General features: G+C 32.3%; 1 protein-coding gene across 6 annotated transcripts in view; it reads right to left on the bottom strand.

Annotated features, from left to right (window-relative positions):
- The window catches only part of LOC113518370 (myocyte-specific enhancer factor 2), an 82211-nt gene extending 61975 nt beyond the window's left edge, over positions 1 to 20236 (bottom strand). For 5 of the 6 annotated variants that reach the window (XM_026903255.3, XM_026903254.3, XM_026903256.3 and 2 more), the window contains exon 1: positions 19997 to 20236. The gene's annotated coding sequence lies outside the window, so the exon portion shown is untranslated. The remainder of the gene's footprint in view (positions 1 to 19996) is intronic. The other variant, XM_026903259.3, reaches the window with a different exon arrangement.
- Positions 20237 to 21206: the final 970 nt, after the last annotated feature.

The following is a 21206-nucleotide window of genomic DNA, read 5'->3' as shown; positions in this document are numbered from 1 at the left end:
AAAGATATTTTTATTTCATTTTTGACACATTTTAATAATAATTTCTATTTTAAATTTAAATCGTATTAATATGACATTGCATCGAATTATTAAACGTTGATTATTATTTATTATAATAGCAAACATGTGACTTAATAAATCAGTATAATATATATATATATATATATATATATATATATATATATATATATATATATATATATATATATATATATATATATATATATATATATATATATAATATTTTCAAATAGAGTTGAATACTTATCTACACACAACTTCTGTAAAATTTACACATGTTTTAAATGGCGATTTTTTCACTGAACCGAACTTTAGAATGAGTTAGTAATATTATAAACGCGAAAGTTTGTAACGATGGATGGATGTCTGTTACTCTGTCTTGCAAAAACTACTAAACGGATTTGAATAAAATTGTGTATACGGATAGGTTATATACGTTAGATTCATATGTGAAGCCGCGGTATACAGCTAATATATAATCATCATTATTGCTTATGTTCAGAAGTGGACCGTTAAGGGCTGATAGAAAGTTTGAAAGGGCCATAACTTGGGAGGTTTTGCCAGTAGTTGCCACGCTTGGCATGCGGATTGGAAATATAATAATAATATATAATATGTAAACGAAAATGTTCATAAAGTAAATTACAAAAGTGTAAGATGTAGGTAGTCAAGCGCTGATGATATCTATCTATGTACTTATGGAAAAAAGCAGAAAATCAAAGACGAGTCAGCGCTTAGGTAAATCACAACAAACGGGTTAGTTAGGCATCGAAACATAACAATTTCAAGTCACGGAAACTGGTAATAATCACGATTTCACCCGAAGCGGGGGCATGAATCACTTGACATTGAAAACGCACGCCGTACACAGAACACCCCAAAATTGGGGGGTGATTCTAGGGCGCTCCCATCGATCTCCGTGGAAATGGGGTCGCCCCCCTCCCTCCCTGACCTTGGTAGCCGAAGATAGGCGGGATCCGCCGAGGAGGGCCGAGGCGTTTCATTCATTCGTATCCCGACGCCCACGGATGGTTCGGAATTTTCATGTAAACCCGATTTGCTTCGTTTTAATGATGTTTGCTTTATACCGCCCGGTTGGTGAATGTTCGGGGACTTTGGTTAATTACACGTCGATTCTTTGAAATAATAAGCAATTTGTGACGAATTAATTTGACGAAGAGCAAGGGTTTATTCGCCAATAATTTTCCTATAGAAATTTCGGCTTTTATTTGATATTATCAGTGCGGTAGCTACTACTTAGCTGTACAGTACATAATTATGAATAAGAATATTTTTTCTAATAGTTAATTTTAAACTTTCGCGTTGTTTATACATATTTTAAATACACTATCGGGACTTAACGCGATGAAAAATTTTTTGCAGGTAAGTAGTACCTATATACCTGCTTCTTTATCGCCGATGTTTCGACGTGGATAGCACCACGCCGTGATCACGACGAAACTTCAGGTCAATTTCTCATCGCGTTAAGTTCCGATAGTGTTTTTTCTATTATTTCAGCCGTTAACTGGCTACTACTGGACACAAGATTTCCCTATAAGGGGTGTTTTGCCAGTAGTTGCCACGCTTGGCAGGCGGGTTGGCAATCGCAGTTAGGCTTTTAGAGATGTTTTAAGAGGAACGCTGCTGCACATCCCTCACCTTCCCTTAGTCGCCTCTTACGACACCCACGGGAAAGGTAGGAGTGGCCTATGCTATGCCGGGGCACACACGGCGATAGTGATCCCATAGTGTATTTAAAATTAATTCAAGTAAACTTAATTACAAGCATTTTTAAATAGCCATTTTTTATGATTCTACCGCCTACTACCTTAAGGTTTTTAAAAGTCGGCAACGAGAGCATGCTATCCGTGTTGTTACATGCGTCCATAGGCTACGATAACCCTGTTAACCATCAGACGGGCCGTACGTTTGTTTAATACCATAAAAAGACAAATACAGGTAGTTAAGTATTTTTATAAATATTAATTGCAATATTGTTTCAGTTAGTATAGTCGGTGCACGAATTGATCTGATTTCAACCTCAGCTATTATTTTATTCATCGTTGGTGCCCCGCGAGGATATCATTCCATTTTAATCTACTAAAAAGCACCATTAGGGTTCCACTACCGGGCGTTGGTTACACGGTCTGTCTTTATGAAGAAAGCTAGAAAGTTTGTTTACGATGTTGTACAGATAGTTCGATATTTTCTAGTTTCAATTTGAGATAAATTAATGATAATAATGTTAATATAAATTAAATTATACTAAAAGTAAAGAGGCATAAGAAAAATCAGGGCTATATAATATTAAGCGTATTGAATATTACGCATGAATTTTTCGGAATCGAGCAGTGTGGGTGTTTTGGCGGGTTACGTGAATAAAGATTGATAGATGCAAAGAAAGTTATTGTTATAAATGATCAGAAACGTAGATTACGACACGAGAGTTTTACCATTTACTATTATAATAAAATTCCTCGGCCTCCCAGATGGTTCGGCGGAATCCGATACCTCGCATTCCCAAAGGTTTTTCTAAAGTCCCTTTTATAGAATGCCTAGGCCACGTGATTACATTCAATGTATGACCTAGTCATTCACTCGCTATAATACTATTTTTAATAATAGTTCAAATCTGGACTGAAATAGTAAACGAAATATACATATATTTATTGAATATTCCATTGTCGATAAAATAAAGGATTCAGGCCCACGCTTTGAGTTTATTTGGCCGGGTCTTCGATAAACAATATCAGCTATATGTACAATCAAAGCTCAAAAAACAACCGAGCGAATAATATCTATTAGTGAGAAGAGTGTATGAGTGCGTGCACACACTGTAGACGTAGAAAGCTTCCATCCTATTTTTAATAAATAAAAAGAAGTGCATTACAAAAATATTTTTAATTTACATTTTGCAATGTAAATTGATATTAATTTTATAATGTTAATTTAAAAAAATTAGTAAATACTCATATTTTGCGATGAAAAAACCTCTGCAGGTAAATACTCGTATAAGAAGTCATAAATTAAATTAATTAATTTTAAATGCTACCTATAAAAGATAATAAACATCTTTTTTTTTTTAATTATAATATTATTAAAATAAATGTAGAAAATTATTAAGCCTGTTGACCGTGAACCGAAAACCTGTATTTTAATATTTACATCTAAGATTTAGAAATTATTTAATTTTTAAATTCAATTTATTTTTTTGTCTAATATTACTGTAATATATGAGTATTTTAGTAAGTGAGACGCGATACTATATTTGTTGTTTTTGCATCGATAGAGAGTCTTTATTTTGTGGTTTTTATTGACTAAAGATCATAGGTTAAGTTATGCTGATATCCTTATCCTAATATTATAAATGTGAAAGTAAGTTTGTTTGTTACATCTTAACACTTTAACGGCTCACCCAATAGTCAATATTCCGGTTACGCGGACGAAGTAACAGATAAAATGTAGTCTAATATAAATATAATAATAATTAAATGATACATATATGTTTAATAGTTTATTTACTCAGATCAGTGGTGTCAATTTACATAGACACATCAAAGAATAGAATGTACATACAAATAACAATGCAGGGTCGCATTATCAAAGCTTATCATGTTTGCTTATAACCTTATGGCATTTTTGTGACCCTGATGTAATTATACAGGTACTGTGTTTACACATATCATAAACACATGTACTTATACTTAGTGATACTAATATAGATAATAATAATGTTGATTTGTTATGGAGATCAGTTGTATAATGCTTACTTGGTGTAATGAAAACAGTCACTTCGCTACACCAATATTGAAAGATTAGAGAATTCGTTCCTTTTGAGCCACGAATAAAAATTAAGATTGTATACCACAAAAAAATCTACTTCAGTTGTGGCAAAACTAGTTGTTTTGATTTACAAACTAAAATATATTGAGCCAATTTTGAAATCTATGGAACTAATCTGTAAGTATATATTTTCAGATAAAAAAAAAAGAATTTTCCTAATTGGTTTATAACTAACAGAGTTATGAGGTAACAAACATAAAAAAAACCATACAACCGTATTGAGAACCTCCTTCTTTTCGAAGTCGGTTGAAAAACATCGAGTTTTGGTCATGAGAGTTTGGAACTCGATGGATTACAAAAATAATTGGTGAAATTAAAGATTTTGCTCCGCAAAGAACTATCGACATATTTTTTTTTTATACAACTTAGAATGGCAAACAAACTGACGGCCCACCTGATGGAAAGTGGCAACCGTCGCCCGCAGACATGAGCAGTACCATGGACATAACAGAGTATACTGTTTCGCCCATGATACCCCCCATGCGTTGCCATTCTTGAGGACTCAGGTGTTATTCCTCCGTACCCAGTAAATTCACGCCATATCCAACCCTTCAAACTGAAACACAGCCATGCAAACACAATATGTATATTATGACAAAATAACTGCAGAAAAAACAACAGAATTATTTATTTTTTTTATTGCAAAAGGGCTTGTCAAAATCAGTGTACAATTGACGTAAATATTATGTAATGTGCAAGGATAAAAAAAACACCGTCAAATTAAAAGCGTCCTTCTTGGAAATCTTTTAAAAACCGGTCGAGAGCGAAACAGGCCTCTCGAAAAATTGCAATCATACTCGTAAGTGACAGTACGCAATCACAAGAATTTGTGGACCATCGGATGTGGTTATGACCAAATTATTAATCATTAATCTACTTTTACTCGTATATAACGCTTATAGATTTTTTATATACCAACATAGTTTACCAGATTTCTATATTCAAAGAGATTTCACGCCGGCTGGTGGAAACCTCTGGTGACCAGAAGGCTGGCCTATACTTTGGTCAGCGCATTTCCATTGCTATTCAGCGTGGAAATGCAGCAAGTATCCTAGGCACCCTACCAGCTGGCAGTGATCTCAAAGAAATTTTTTATCTTTAAATATATATATATATTTTTTTCTTTTTTTTTTTAATTTTTTAATTACTTATCTCTAATTATATATATAGGCTAGTAGTTGTTCTATGTTTATTTTAAGTAAGATCCTATATTGTATAATGCTCATAAATGGATGAATACAATTCTTTTTCAGATTTCTATATTAATAATTTTAGTGATCATTATTGTATAGTATATTAATAAAATATATTGTTTTACCAGTACTAGTAACAGGAGTATTGGCACATGATTTTATTTTAAGGTTTCTTTGTTTTACTTGAGGAGTATTGTATTCTACGGCTGGACACAAGTTAATCCACATATGATGTGAATATACCTCAGTATTGTCATGGTAACCAGGTGAATTGGTAAGTATATGTATATGTATATTATGTACGTTCGTATTTATTATGTACGTTTGGTGCTAATTTGACCTTAGTTGCTTTTTACGAAAGCCTGAGGAAAAAAGAGTAATTTGTGACTTGTATTCTTACTTACTATAGACAAACAACTTTAACGGTTTCTTACGTTTTTGATGAGTATTTTACAGTTGATATCACTGCAACTTCTTTATTCAACTTCAAATATGTCACGATCTTCAAAATCAGCACCCATTATCTTCAATATAATATACATTTTATTAATATAAATATCTTAATATCTAATTAAAATCTATAGTTAGTTGAATCAGTTGTTATTGCCATAAATAAATAGTCCCAAGCTGCCCGCATCATCGACTAGCTGCAATACACTGTAAGGTCACCTCGTGCTCTTGCGAATACATATTTTACAATATCAGATAGCATAATCAAGTCTAATATTTATTTAAAAGTATGGTAAATATTTCATATGACATATTTTCAACAGATCGTACATTGTAGTAGATTTTATTACAATGTGCTAAATACTATGTGTATGCCAAATTTTATGATGATTAAACTATTATAGTAGTATTAAATTACCGGTGACGTTGTCACCAAGAGGTAACAAAGAACAGACTCACTATTCATTGTATTTGTAAAATTACTATAATATTATTATTACCAGTCGCGTGGTCTCCGTAAAGAATGGGCTATTTCTTACTTTCAAGTGGATGTCGTAAAGAGGCGACTAAGGGAGTTGAATGATTGAGGAATGGGCAGCAGTGTCTCTTTCAAAACACCGTAAAGCCTAACTGCGATTGCCAACTCGCTTGCCAAGCGTGGCAAATACTGTCAAACCCCCAAGAGAGAGGTGGATAATTAATGGTTGATATGGATTATAGTTGTAAATTAAAAATTTAATCATTTTGTATAGTATTGTTATGAGATACCCTCAAAATAGCGATAAATAAAGAATGTAATAAACAAAAAATAAAAAATAAATCTAAATCGGAGAAGAGACTATCAATAGCGTTATCAATTTAGTATCGAACTTTGATATGCGCAAAGATTGCGTGTCTAATATTATCTGATTAAAATAAACCATACGGCAATGACATAAGACTTACATTGGTCTGATATCACACGTATGGTGGAAGCACACAAATTCGATTTGAAGGATCGTTTGTAAAAACCCCAGTCCATTCCGCTATTGGAAGCATTTTTTGCTTTCCTTGCACTTATATATCCAATCTGGGTCTGTATAAATCTTTGCTATAATGCTAAATATTGTCATACGGAAATTCACGTTCTAAGGATTTAATGTTTATAAGGCGACTCGGCATGCGTTCGGCCTTTACCGTCACCTACTAGGTCCATTTTTTCTTATCAGGATAAAAACTCTTCAGTTTGTCGAGTTAGAAGAAACAATATACATTTACAAAATGTATATAAAATTGGTTGAGCGAATACGAAGAACAGCAAATAGTTGTTTGCGCCACAAACAAAAACGGCGATTTCAAATCGTCACAAAATTAATATGGGATCAACAAGGAAATATACTGTATGGATGTTATCTGTCCACTGCTGAACATAGGCTTCTACCATAGATAATCCGGAACGGTCCTGAGCTATCTGCATCCACTGACTCCCTGCAATGCATTCGAGTTCGTCACTCCATCTAGTAGGTTGTTGTCCAACACTGCGTCTGCCCTTACGGAATCGCCACTCAAGAGCCTTCCTTCCAGATTTTCATATTCCGATTTAGATTTCCAGAGATTGACGACGTGAAAATTGTTTAAAAATCTAGAACTCCACTATTTTCTGTGTAATCATCATCGACAGACTACCGAATGACGTAATGTGATACCGCAGCAGTCAATATTTGATATACGAGTACAACCATTAGCCACGACATGCGATAACACCAGACAAGTTCACTAATGAATACGGGACACAACGATACTGTATTACAAGCAAACGCTTAATTCGCTCATAACACAAATGACATGAAATATAATGGAATATTTGTTTCATATATGTAGATTAAGTTGAACAATGGATTATTCCTAAACAAGTGCTCGCGATGAATTCATAAAATAAAACCCCGTTTATTATATTACAGACTTGTGTCACTTTATAAAAAAAAAAAGATATTTATTTTATACATGCCGTGTGGTCTCGGCATAGCACCAACCTTTCTTGTTTCTTTAAGAAACTACTTTTGTATACAATCTCTGTTTAATATCCTTTAGTTACGTGCGATCAGTTTACAATAATCCGCATGTATATGTCGCCTTTTTGACGATATTGGATGACATACATATTTACTTACTACATATAATTATGCCACGGCACACAACTAGTTTTTAACCTTCCAGAATTATATAAAACATTGAAACAAACTATACAATGAATTCAAAAGAAAAAGCAACGAAAACAGCTGAACAAATTCTCTTCGCTGTCATACAAACTGGAAGTTTGACGCTGAAGGAAATTCATAAATTATTCAAGTTTAAAAGAAGAGGTCTTGAATGTAATTGCTGTACGTTTATAAAATTTTGAAGCCCGACTCGGTATTAGGTATGAATAGTTTATTAAATTAATTATATAGAAGCAAGGATTTGGGATTATAAACTTTAATAATAAATGGATAACGAAAGTAATAATAAATACGGAGATACTTTGATTTACGTTTAACTTGTTTTATCCGCGACTTTGCATATGTTTATGGATATGTTGATGAAATTTGCTAGAAAGTAGTTCACGTATTTTCCCTTTCCAATAGTCAACTTAATTTTTTAACTTATTCTCTAGCTATGATTTTAGGTTCTAATTTGCTCGACAAAATGCACGTTTATAATAATGGCAACAATCGACAAATATCTCTGACTACTTAATTAAATATTAAAGTCATGATATATTATATATTTTTAAATTGTTAAAAAATAAAGCATTATTTAATCCAATTGGTACAATTATGTCATTGTAATTTACAATGTTGAATTAATGAAACGTAAGTAACAGAAAGTGGACTGGACTTCAAGATTATCAAGAAAAATATACTCTCGCCACTTCAACGAGAGGCCTTTTTTGTAATAATCATGGTTTTGATAAGGTCAGAGCGAGGCCGTTCGAAAGTCCTAGTTACAGTTGATTAAATATCGAACACTTAATTGATATTGGAAATAATTGGTTTATTGTAAAAAATAGATTCGGCGAGAAATTGAAACGTAACATTCTACGGGTATCTTTTCTATTTATTTTTTAATAGAAAAGATATATTATATATCTTTAAATTTAAATTATTTTAAGGGTTCGTCGAAAATTTTAATTTTATTTATTACCTGCTAACTATTGAATACCGCAGCTATCACTACTTTCATTATTTCAAGATAATAATAAATTATTATACTATATAAGATTCATTAACATAATTATTTTTGGTACAATTAAAAATTTTCCAACTTTTCAAATATAAATTAATATAAAATGAACAACGAAAAAAGTCATTCAAAACCGTTCGCAATTAACGACGATAAAAACATACAAAATAGCTGATAACATCCACTTTTTCAAGCCGCTTGATTAAACAGTCTATTTTGCACAATTTTATACGGGGGTTATGCGTCATTAATATATGCATTAATCCTTTATAAGCCCACAATACAATTGTATCATTAAATTTACATACATAATGCACGACGTGCTGTGTCTGTTTATTTTTTATAGCAATGAAACTTGTATCACAATTGCTGTGGGGGAAAAAAATGGCTAAAACACGCGAAAAATAACAAATGTGCGAAGCGAGGCTATCTGTGTGATTAACCTTCATGCGATGTAGATTATACATAATATTCTTTATATTTTGCTTATGAATTTTTCCAGTGATAACACAAACGTGCTTTGACTATGTCGAGGATTAAGGATTTAAGTTTTCAGTGATGTAGTTTAGGATTCTGATTCCCAAAAGCAGCTATTTCAAACCTGACAAAATGATTACAGGATCATCATAGGAGTAAATTCTAAAAAGGAGATAAGATTACAATATGAATGATCGAAATCAGTTGACAATTGGTCAAGATATTGCGTAACATACACATGAAACTACAACCTAAGAACTTTTCCTTTTTAAACTCATTGTAAGTTGGGCATTCCGCAGTAAAGATTGTTATTTCCATTTTGTCATCTCATAGTGGATAGCCTCATCTTACTTACAAGAAAAATAAGTATAGAAAATATGAACAACCTTGGTGGTGATGATTGAATAGACTAATTCAACTTCTGACGGTCGTAGGTTCGACCTTATATTTTACAAAGATTAGTATTCATAAGTATGTCTATGTAATATAAACATATTAGTCTGTTAGTTTGGCTGTTTTATTCATATATTATATATACAAATACATATATATTCATACCATATAGATGGCAAGTAAAAGTAATAGATACTAAAGATGTGCTAAAAGGATACATCCAAAACTCGAAAGTTATCTTAAAAAAATGTATAACAATACGAGTATGGATGCTTTCAATGTAGGGGTGTCACGTGTACGTTGCCGAGTCTGAAGAAACCTTATTACGTCTATTTTAAAGAACCCCATATTGTAATAAGAATGTGTGATGATAACATCTTAGTACGTATACAAGTTTTACTTAGTTTAGTACTAGATAGTGGTGTATGACATATCCGAGGCTATTTATATTTTTTTTTAAATTTTTACTGCCTCTATAAACTCCAGTGCTGCCATGAAAACAAATGTAACCGTTATAGTACCTGCTTAAACATAATTATGGTGTTACCTTAACAGTATTTTGGCAATTTTCGGCAACACTTGTAATTCTTAGAACACGAAATGTACCGTATTATGCGATGTGATTAAAAGTTTATATTAACCTAAGGCTATTTGTCGAGTATTTAATGCAATGTACTTTACAATTTATATAAATGACAGTGAATTGTTTGACAAAAATACTATATTATAGTAAAATATATGTACATGTGTTTAATTGTAAAAAATAATGTTTTTTGGCACTTATATAAATATTGCGCCTACAGCGAGACAGGCAAAAATAAAAATGACCGCCTTATTGGTTGAACTAATTTGTTAATTTTAATTCCTACTAAAAATATAAATATGGTAACACTATCAGTTAAATTTTCATGATTAAACCCCTAGTCCTTGACATACAAGACAGACAGACAGATATAAGCAACTGATGATATCGTCATCATAATCATTATATAAGCATTAATCGTCTATTGTTGAACATAGGCCTCCCCCGTAAAAGGGCTTCCCTCTCCCCTTATGATGCTGTAAATAAGCGAAATTATTTTCTTTAATCTTTGTCATTTTCCAAATTCACACGACTTAACAATAACGAGTCGTAAATATAAAATTGATATTTTAATGATATATTATTTTTATCCAATGACAGGATCTAGGGATCGCAAAAAAAAAAATAAGAAGAAAATTGTCACATAAAAATAGGCTCACTTTTGCTAAAATGTATCGCACTGGCAAGGGGGGCGCCGAGTGCCGGGAGGGAAGACGCCAGAAGGTTATCAGTTTTGATAAGAGCCTATCCATCACTCACTACGCAACTGTCACTGTACTGGGATCTCACTAGGCATAAGAAATATTTTTTTCTATTGGAAGGTATTGACGTTTTGTGTGTACTCTCTTCGGATGCGATATTTGTTTTTATTTTCAACCGGCTGCAAAAATAAGGATGGTCTCAGTACGGTTGTATTTTTTTTTCATTACTCCGTTCATTCTAAACCGATTTGGAAAATTACTTTTTTGTCTGAATATACTTACAGATTGGTGTGCATAGAAATTTTATCTAAATCGGTTCAGTGTTTAGTTTTTAGATCAAAATAAATGGTTTCGTCATATTTAATGTCTTTTTTTATGGTGGGACAAGCGTAATTTTACATCTCCAGTAAAAACTAAATTAATTTTAATATAATATTATACCCACATTTAACATAGTACAACATTGTCCACGAAACCAAGCGGTGGTGTTATTTAATAAGCTGCCTAAGGAATTAAAGTCACTGAATGATTTAAATATCTTCAGGACAAAATTGAAGTCATTACTGCTAGAAAGGTGTCTGTACTCAATTCACGAATTCTAATTATAGTAAATTTGAATATATACCTATATTGTTTATGTTAAGAGATGACTAAGTGACTATAATATTTGTTTTATGCTTGATTTAATTTATATTTTATATAGTGTATGAAATTATTGCATCTACTATAACATTCAAATACAAATTTTTGTTTATGAATAAATAAAATAAATAAATAAAATAAAAATTAAAATTTTAATATTTTGTTATTATAATGCAAGGATAACTAAGGAACTACTATCTGAGTTTATGCTTACATCGTATTAATCAAATCCTAGAAAAAAATATTAACTAAAATTGAACTAGGTACTAATTAAAAGTAATTCTATTGTATTACACAGAACATTTTTAAAAATAATGCTTAAGAAATCGGACCATTAGAAATATATCTGATTTTTCAAAGGATAAATCGTAATATTTTGTTATACTGTTATAAAAGAAACGATATTTCTTAACAAAAGCTATTGTACTTCGTAAAAAAATACATTAAAATTATACTCATTAAAAAACAAATTATAAAGAAGAAAAACAGTTTGTGGTAAATTTATTCGAAATGAGGATTTAATAAACTGATCTTGGGCTATTATGAATATTGCAGGATATCTCTTGAGGGAATCGGATATCGAGGTTTCGTCCCGAGCGGCGAATTCTGGTTACTAATTGAAATACGAGTGTTCGAGCCAAGATTTGGCTTATATTTAAATTGCATTTAAACTTTATAGTAACAAAATTTATTTATTGTCAGGTAAAAGGAAAATTTTAGATGAAATGAATACATTATCTGATAAATATAGTCGACGATCCCAGGTTAACAGGCGGTACTGAGCTTCTTAATTTAAGGCGAGACTTTGCATCTATTCGCATCTTCTACCGCCTGTATGAATTGATGAATTAATAGATTGTGTTCTGAAGAACTTTTATATACGATGCCTACAGCTACCTTTCACCATCACACTGCCCGTCATCGGCAGGGAATTCATCCTCACCTCTTAGAACCAGAACGGTCACGCACAGTGTGGTTTCAGAGGAGCTTCTTGTGGAATGCTCTACCTGTCAAGGTTTTCCCTAGACTGTAGCATGGGGTCATTCAAAAAGGATGTAATAAGGTTTCTTGAGGGTTGACAATGCGTGCGTTACATCCCTGGTATTATAGGCGTCCACAGACTACAGTAACCAAATTTATCATTAGGCGGGCCGTTTGCTTCTTTGCTACCATATGAGAATAAAAAAAAGTTATAAAAAAATAGACAAAAATAATGGTAACTAACAAGCATTTTTGAATGAAGGCAAGATCGTAAGATATGACAATTATTATATTTAGTAAGTTAAATGTAAAAAAACCTCATTGCATCTAAAATATATATTATTTTTATCACTGTAGGTGATCTAAATAAAAAGGTTATGTCTAATAATTTTATTCTTTGAAATATTTATAAGTATTACAAAGTATGTATGACAAAGTAACGATTATAAGAATTAATCAGCATACAGTTTCTTATTGAAACAAGGTTGTATGTTCTACTGTTTGTATAACATTTTTGATTGTGTTCTGAGGAATTGTTCGATTTGATGTCCACAGCCATATTTTATCATCGCACCGGTCGCCATCGACAGGGAATTCATCCTCACATGCTTGAACCTAAATGGTTACGTACGACGTACACTGCGGTTTCGAAGGAATTTTCTCCCGTGAACGCTCAGCCCGTGAAAGGAACCCCGCCGAGAATTTCCTTAGAGACTACGGTATGGGGTTCTTCAAAAAGAGTATATTAAGGTTTTTTCAGAGTAGGCAACGAGCACGTGACACAGTGTTGCAGGCGTCCATAGGATAGAGTGAACCTTTACCATCAAACGGGTTATATGCTTATTTGCCACCTTTATGGTATAAAAAAGAAAAAAAAAGTACTACACACTGTGTTACACACTTAGTACAGAAGCAGAATAACCAATCCCCATTGATTCTTAAAATATTATAAGTATGAATTTATTATTTATATTTTAGCTATTCTAACTTTAACGCTTTCGCGTAACACGTGTTTTGTGGTTTACAAATAATAAGAATTAACGTGATCATTTTAAATTGTATTTTACCTATTGTTGATATATAATGGTTATTAAATCAATCCCTACTCCAAATACGAAGTACCATGACTATATAATTCAATGTTTAGACGAAATGCATTGGTATGGAACTCTATAATTGTACGAAGACTGACACATGACAGTTTTTATTCGTTTTCGTTGTGAAAAATTTAATACCATAAGTAGACAATGACACAAACAATTTGGAAGTGGAATCTTCCATAATAAAAGAAACTTACATTAATTATTCAAAACTAATCGACAAACATGACATTAATTCAGTAAGTGATTTGTTAGAGCAAAAAGCATCTTATTTCTGTTGAGAAGCAGAATCGAATGCGTTGTTGTTTTAGACCAAATTTTGGTTTTACTACTTTATTTGCTGAATTGAGATTTACTTCGTTCACCATATTATTTGTCACGAAATGTATAAAAAAAATACGCAATACACATTACTCCGTATTAGTATTCCACATGAACTAGACAAGATTGTCTGTATTACGTAACAACTCGTGACTCTTATTACTGCCGTCTTGGCTGAAAAACATCATAAATGACAAGGTTTGTTGCACAGAAATATGATTCGTAGTACAATGGCACGAAAGCTTCATTTTATATGTACGATGCAATCTTCAATAGCTCTACAGCATTGCATACTAACGTGCTTCAACCTGCGCGTCTAGCGTCGAATTAACACTTTACTAATGCTACAGTTTGATTAATAACGCTTGCCAAATACTAATTTACACGTTAATATTTTTCAGTTATATTCCTATACTCTTAAATTCAAACAATATATGACCACGGTCAATATATTCAAAAGTAAAATCAAGATTAGTGATATGTGTTTATGTAGGTATCACTGAGACAAATGGATGGAGAATGTAAAATAAATCTACATATTTATGATATCGGATAACGTATTATGTAACTATAATAACTATTATAATTAAATAATACGTCATCTGGTTATCTATCTCTTATTTTACTACGAGGTGTTAAACAAAGATGGTCAATTAGGTTCATTACTATTTATACTAATTTTATCAAAATTGGTTTGTAATATTCTGGGGAGTTCCAGTCATATGATGTCAAAATTGTCTGGTTTCTTTTAACAAAAAGTATTCATATTTGGGATTCAAATAATACAAAATAGTTATGTTTAATTTGTACTTAAATTTATTTAAATTTACAACCTAATGAAGTTATGGTGAAAATAGTAAGAATATCGGTACTTTATCATTTTATTTTGCATTTATTGAAAATAAATATAAAGACATAGTTACATACATGATATAAAACCTGATTTAAGATATTTCACTCTCTTTAATTAGGTTTGTGAATGTTACAGAGTTTTTGATAATATGTAATTGAAAATTAAAATAGTTATAAACAAAACAATAATTATACTAGATGATTAAAATTTGAATAAGAATCATATAAATTAAAAGTAGACATACGCACTTGAACAAAATAATGCTTACTTAATTGTAGTCGCAACAAAAGGAATAATATTAATGGTGGAAAAACAAGAAACAGTTAACAAGCACGACCAAGAACCACGAGCTGGCTGACGCCACATATTCGAGAAAAAAAAAGTTACATACACACACTTGCACGCAAAAACTTCACAGATGGTCTCACACGCATAGCTGTTGGACAAAAAGTTAACGGCCCCTCTTGATCCAGTCTCACTAAAGTTAAAAACAAGTAAGCTATTAAATATATTAAATACAATTTCATACTACAGTTTTATTTTGCATTTCAGTTTTGTAACAACACATTGTAATATCATGGAATCATAATTAAGTTACACGACAGTAATTTTAGTTTTTACATTTATTGTAATATCCAATTCGAACATGATTTCATGATGTAAATTGTATATAATAAAATACGTTTGGTCATGAGTAGGTATAACAAATTTGTTTAACACATGAAAATAATGCTTCTAGTTTTCATTATGTATTCCCTATATCAGATTATTGTATTGAACTTGACTGATACATTACTGTAACCAGTATTATGTTGTATTATATTATTTATGCTACAACATAGATTCCAGTCCAATCACTGCTATTATATTTGAGAAATATATATTAATATTGAATTCCCCTAAGTTGATTCTATAAGACGGTATGTCAGATTGTAAATGTTGTAAAATAATTGTGTTTGTTATTTATTTCGATTTTAAATATATAATAAATGAAGTTGAATTGATAATAGAAGTAAGCAGATAAATAATGGTCAAAGTGATATAACTAATGATCAATCGTTTATTGAATGAGAATACTTCAGTCCTGACCTACAGATACAGTCATCTAGTAGAATCTCCGTAGAATAATAAAGTAATAAAATAGCTATGGTAGAAAAGAATAGATAGTGAGAATTCATTGTAATAGTACTAATAATATAATTATGGAATTTATTAAAAAGATTTCCATGTTTGGATATTTGTTACTTAAATTACGTTTCAATTTTACTATTTTTACTAAGCTTTTAACCTGTACAATTAAAGCTTTATCAACCCTAACCTGCTCTATCGTACTGGTGATTCGTTTTTAATTACAGTTTAACTACTTTTTCTATTTATATCAGTTTATAAGATATTCAACAACATTATTTATCTGTATAATATGGAGTTATTACATATTACGAGCGATACACAATGTAACAAGTAATATAATATTTTCTTAGTAGTATACACCTACATTTGATTGCATTTATTTAACACTTTATTGCACCAACATTACAGGATTTGTTGAACAATTTTCGATAAGTATAGTGTAGTACAAAAAGCGGTCTTATTGCATTCAGTAATAAGTTGAGAGACAAAATAAATGCGTGTCTTAATAATAAGAATGTTATTTCCAATATAAGTAAAATAATTAAGTAGATAATCCTCCGAAATACTTTCATGCCTGACATATTAATGTAAATGGAAGAAGAGAACACAAAACACAAAGATCAACCATACACATAAAGATCACCACAGATATCATAGAATATAAAATTTTATTATAATCATAAAATACGTCAGACTTGCGCATGCGTGACTGCTGCTCAAGATTAAGGTCCCGAATGGTCCGAAACCAGTCGAGTTTTCTCGACGTAAGTTAAACCAGTAGTTATTACATTAAAATATTATAGAATGCTTGTAATAGCACTCATAGGTTACCATTCTTGAGGATATTATAGACACTAGGGTATCATATATCGTTATATCTTCTTAGCCCGTTATTTCTTTGCTATATCCCGCTCTTCAAGCCAAATTCAGCTATGTGAGCATTTTTTTTATACAACTTAGAATGGCAAACAAGCTGACGGCCCACCTGATGGAAAGTGGTAACCGTCACCTATAAAGATGAGCAGTACCATGGACATAACAGAGTATACTGTTTCGCCCATGATACCCCCCATGCGTTTCCATTCTTGAGGACTCAGGTGTTATTCCTCTGTACCCAGTAAATTCACGCCATATCCCACCCTTTAAACCGAAACACAGCCATGCAAACACAGCTGCTTCACGGTTGAAACACGAATGGGACAGAGGTACAGAAGCAATTGACTTTTGTACAAAGTCTCCCTCTGGTGAGACATATTGAATATGTTTAGATATTCATAACAAGTCTTGATAAAACCTAACAATCTACTGCTAGTTAAAATTCAAATGAATAATTATTAACTTTTAACGTTCAATGTTGAGTGACAGATATTTATGGCACCAAAATATTTTGCATGCCGCCAAAACTGGAAAATTACAATGATAGTAGTTGTTCTATGTTGTATTTTTTATTATATGTTTTGTGTGGAACGTAAGAAAAACAGGTTTTGCCAATTTATGTAAAAGTCATGCATGAAGGTCGACATAGCGAAGAATCAACGACGAGTAACTTCCGATTGTGGCATTGAGATTTTGAGGATTTTTAATATTTTGATAAATAACAAATATAAGGGTATAATTTGTTATTAGTAATATAAATTATAATAGAATATTTAAAAAAGCAGTGTTAAATATCAGAAGACAAATTATAGTAGTTTTAAAAGCTTGAAGAAATTGAAAAATTAAAATAAAATTATATTGAAGCAAATATAAGAAAGTAGATGAGGATAATATCATACCTAGCAATTTCAATAAACAACATAATAATAAGTGCAAAATATTGCAAAAAATAAGCAGACTGTCAATAATATTATCAGAGAATACATATATAGGTCAAAGCAGTTAATTATTATAGGAACAAATTTAATAGCGGTCACATATTAAGTATAAATAGCATAATAGTTATTACATGTAAGTATTACTGAGGCATATCGTGCAAAGGAATGAAGTAAATTACCATAAAAGTGTGGTGCATTCACCAATCACAGTAAGGGAGTTGTAGGGCAGGTCATGGCTGAATGCGTAAGCATAAACGGATGTGCAAAAGATAACAATTATCACTAATATACATAAGCGAGAGAAAACTAATATGTAATAAAGAATGTTATCATAATACCTTGTTATTTATGTTGTTTTGTACATTTTCATGAGAGTCTCAAGGTTATAATGTTTAAAATTACAGTAGACTAATAACTCAGTATATATTCGACTGAATAACAATATCCACATTTAAAATCTTAGAAGGGAATCAATGAATAGTAGTTGTTCTAAGAAAATTTCAATCATATCATTATTAAATTTATTAAATAATCTATTAAATACATTTACGTTCTTTAATTCTGTAATAAAATTTACCTAAAAATATTAAAATCTAGTTTTCTTCATTATAGTTTACACAGTGTAAAGATCACAGGTAACGATCCAATATAAACAATGTTTCAATTGTCATACACAATGTTAGACTTTAAATCTTTGTGTCTGTATTATCTGAAACATTCCCGTGTAGCTGCTACTCTGTGTACCAGGCTAGCAGCGAATCGCGCCGGTGTCACGTTACGCGGTGGCTGTTGACACCAGCGCCTGATTAATATTTATGATACGACTGAGCATCTCGCATGGCCGGTTCGCTCAGTCGATGCGAATTATCTCGATCTCGCTCGCACATACGCAGCGCGAATTTATCAGACAGGGCGCGCCATTGTGTATGGCAACCGCTCTTTCAATATTCGAGTGCGTAAGTGCGAATAAGAATCCCAAATCTTCTTAATTTTTGTAGCTCTGTTTTTCTTATACTTTTTTGTGTCGTTATTAGTTTTGTGGAATTGTTGGAATTGTGCCAATAATATATGTATTATTTTTTTCATTTGTAATAAGTATTACGATTAATGGCTGATTTTATGAAAATTCTAATTGGAATCCATTAAAATTACTGATTGTGTAAGTAGGTTTAAATTTTTCCTCTCATTTATGCAATATAATTGCAGATAGTCCAAGTGACCGTTCCAATTGTAAATGAAAAGAAATGAGTATGTGGAACGAGGCGTGGGACCAACACAACTCGAACCTGACCGTATCGAGGTATCTCAACCGGACAGACTTGAATCGACTGACATAAAAAAATGCAACAACTTTAGAGGAAATATTGCTATAGAAATTGACTATCAGAATGCAGATGCAGAGAATACAGTTGATTAAGTAGCGCAATCTTGTAATTAGATACGTTTTGTCTAATATTAAGTTTGTTAATCTGGATCCCTTATTTTTTATAAAATATATTATATGTTTATTGAAAATAAGGTAAAATAGCTGTTTATGTTCATTTAAATTACTCACTGAATGACATTATTAATCATTTGAACAAAGTCATTCATTGTTAATTGAAACGCATCCAAAAGAGCTAGGCAGATACTTCTTGTTTTATTTTCCACTTTGTCAATAACAGCACAAGTAGTGCCCTCTATTACTTTGTTATCAGCTTTCAATTTAAATTCCTCGCTCGATTTAAAGCAAATGAGTTTTAAATTAGCTTCCAAGTAACGTTTCGATTAAGCATTTATGGAACGATTTTGACCGTTCAGTTTCCTGCATGAGTCTCTCGCTTAACAGCATTATCATTGTGTTTGCCACTATTATCGTTGTTTGTCTGGACATTTTCCGCGAGCTCGCGCGCTCCAGCGCCGGCCGGCATTCGCGAGACTTCGGCTCAAGGTCGCGTTATCGTGCTATCGCCAGCCCTGAACCAATCCAAGGTTAACATCGAATATTCATTACTTTAAACGAGAATATTATAGTTGACATCAATTTATCGATATCGTCACCTCGTCGACACTAGCACGTCCGTAATCTTACAGGAACTCGACAATCTCGCCCGCCGTGCGCAGTCCCGTCTGCTAAGTCTTTATTGTTAATTTGCAACCGCAACTGAATCACCGGACGCGTACTCCCAGTTAAAAGTAGCGATAACGTCAAATCAAATTAGTAGTTGTATGTTTACATTTTATAGATAGAACGTGTTCACGTGTCGTTGCCATGAGACAATATATCTCCGTGGACTTGATATCATCACTCACCGTGAGCTGTTAACATCCTCTGCGGCGGGCTACTGGTTCTTCCTTCACACTGACACTCGAGCGGGAATTAAAGCACTCACAAACGGCGCACAGAGTTCAGCGGCACTCGCGAGGACTGCACAGCGCGACACCCACAACTAGAATGCGGGCGAGACGGCTCGTCGCGGGGCGCGGGGGGATGCCGACAGCGACACACGGCTCATACGAAGGCGCGGCGACGAGGACTGCGGCCGGCTACGAGCGCGCGCCCGCCGTATTGGTTACACGTCGAGTGACGTCACCCCAATAAGCCAATAGACTTGCAGCGCATAGTTCCCAGCGTCAACCGCTAGAGGCGCCGTTGTAGAGGAAGTCGCCCGCCCTATCAAGCTTTCTTCAGCTAGGGCGTGTGCTTTCACTGTCCAAGTACGACTTAAATTAAAACAGTTTTATTCTATGTAGGTTGTTATTATGAACTTCACACTAATTCGAGTTATATTTATAGAGTACATACGCTATTTTTTAGATGTGTCATAACTCTAATAATGTTTTTCAGTATTAGTAACTGAGTATTTGTCCATGAATTCGGAATCTACCAAAGAACGTTAACCTAAGTAGAATGTAAATGGTAACAACTAAGCCCACGGCAACTGGGAAAGGATTATGATATTATGAACTTGACTACGGCTCGGTACAGATTTTTTTTAATTTATTTTTTCATTTATTATAACGATGCTTTTACATGTGTTTCTGAACTCTAATCAAGTAGATAATAATTGGTATAAGAATAAAATAAATAAATCTACTTATTTCTTTATAATAAGACTATAGTGGTTAGGATTATTCAGAAAGGACATATCAAACCGAAACCTAGGGATAATGTAGGTACATGAAACTGAATAATTTTACATGTTGTTTCGAACCCTAATCAAGTAGATAATATTTGGTATACGAATAAAATAAATAAATTTGCTCAAATATTTATAATAAAATTAAAGTAGTTAGGTTAAGTCAGATACGACATATCAAGCCGAATCCTATACATAATTTACATGAAACTGAATAACTTTCTTACAGTCGAAATATGAAAACATTTTTTCACCTTTTACTATATAATTTGACATATTCTATTTATATAATAAATGAGATTGTAACGATGAACAGGCTGATGTTTGTAAGTCTTTCACACGAAAACTACTGAACGGATTTGATTGAAATTTCTATCAAATTT

Source organism: Galleria mellonella, unplaced genomic scaffold (assembly GCF_026898425.1).
Source record: "Galleria mellonella isolate WM207_F2 unplaced genomic scaffold, CSIRO_AGI_GalMel_v1 utg171, whole genome shotgun sequence".
In the NCBI taxonomy this organism is placed as follows: Eukaryota; Metazoa; Arthropoda; class Insecta; order Lepidoptera; family Pyralidae; genus Galleria; species Galleria mellonella.
This window is presented reverse-complemented; position numbering and strand designations above follow the sequence as displayed.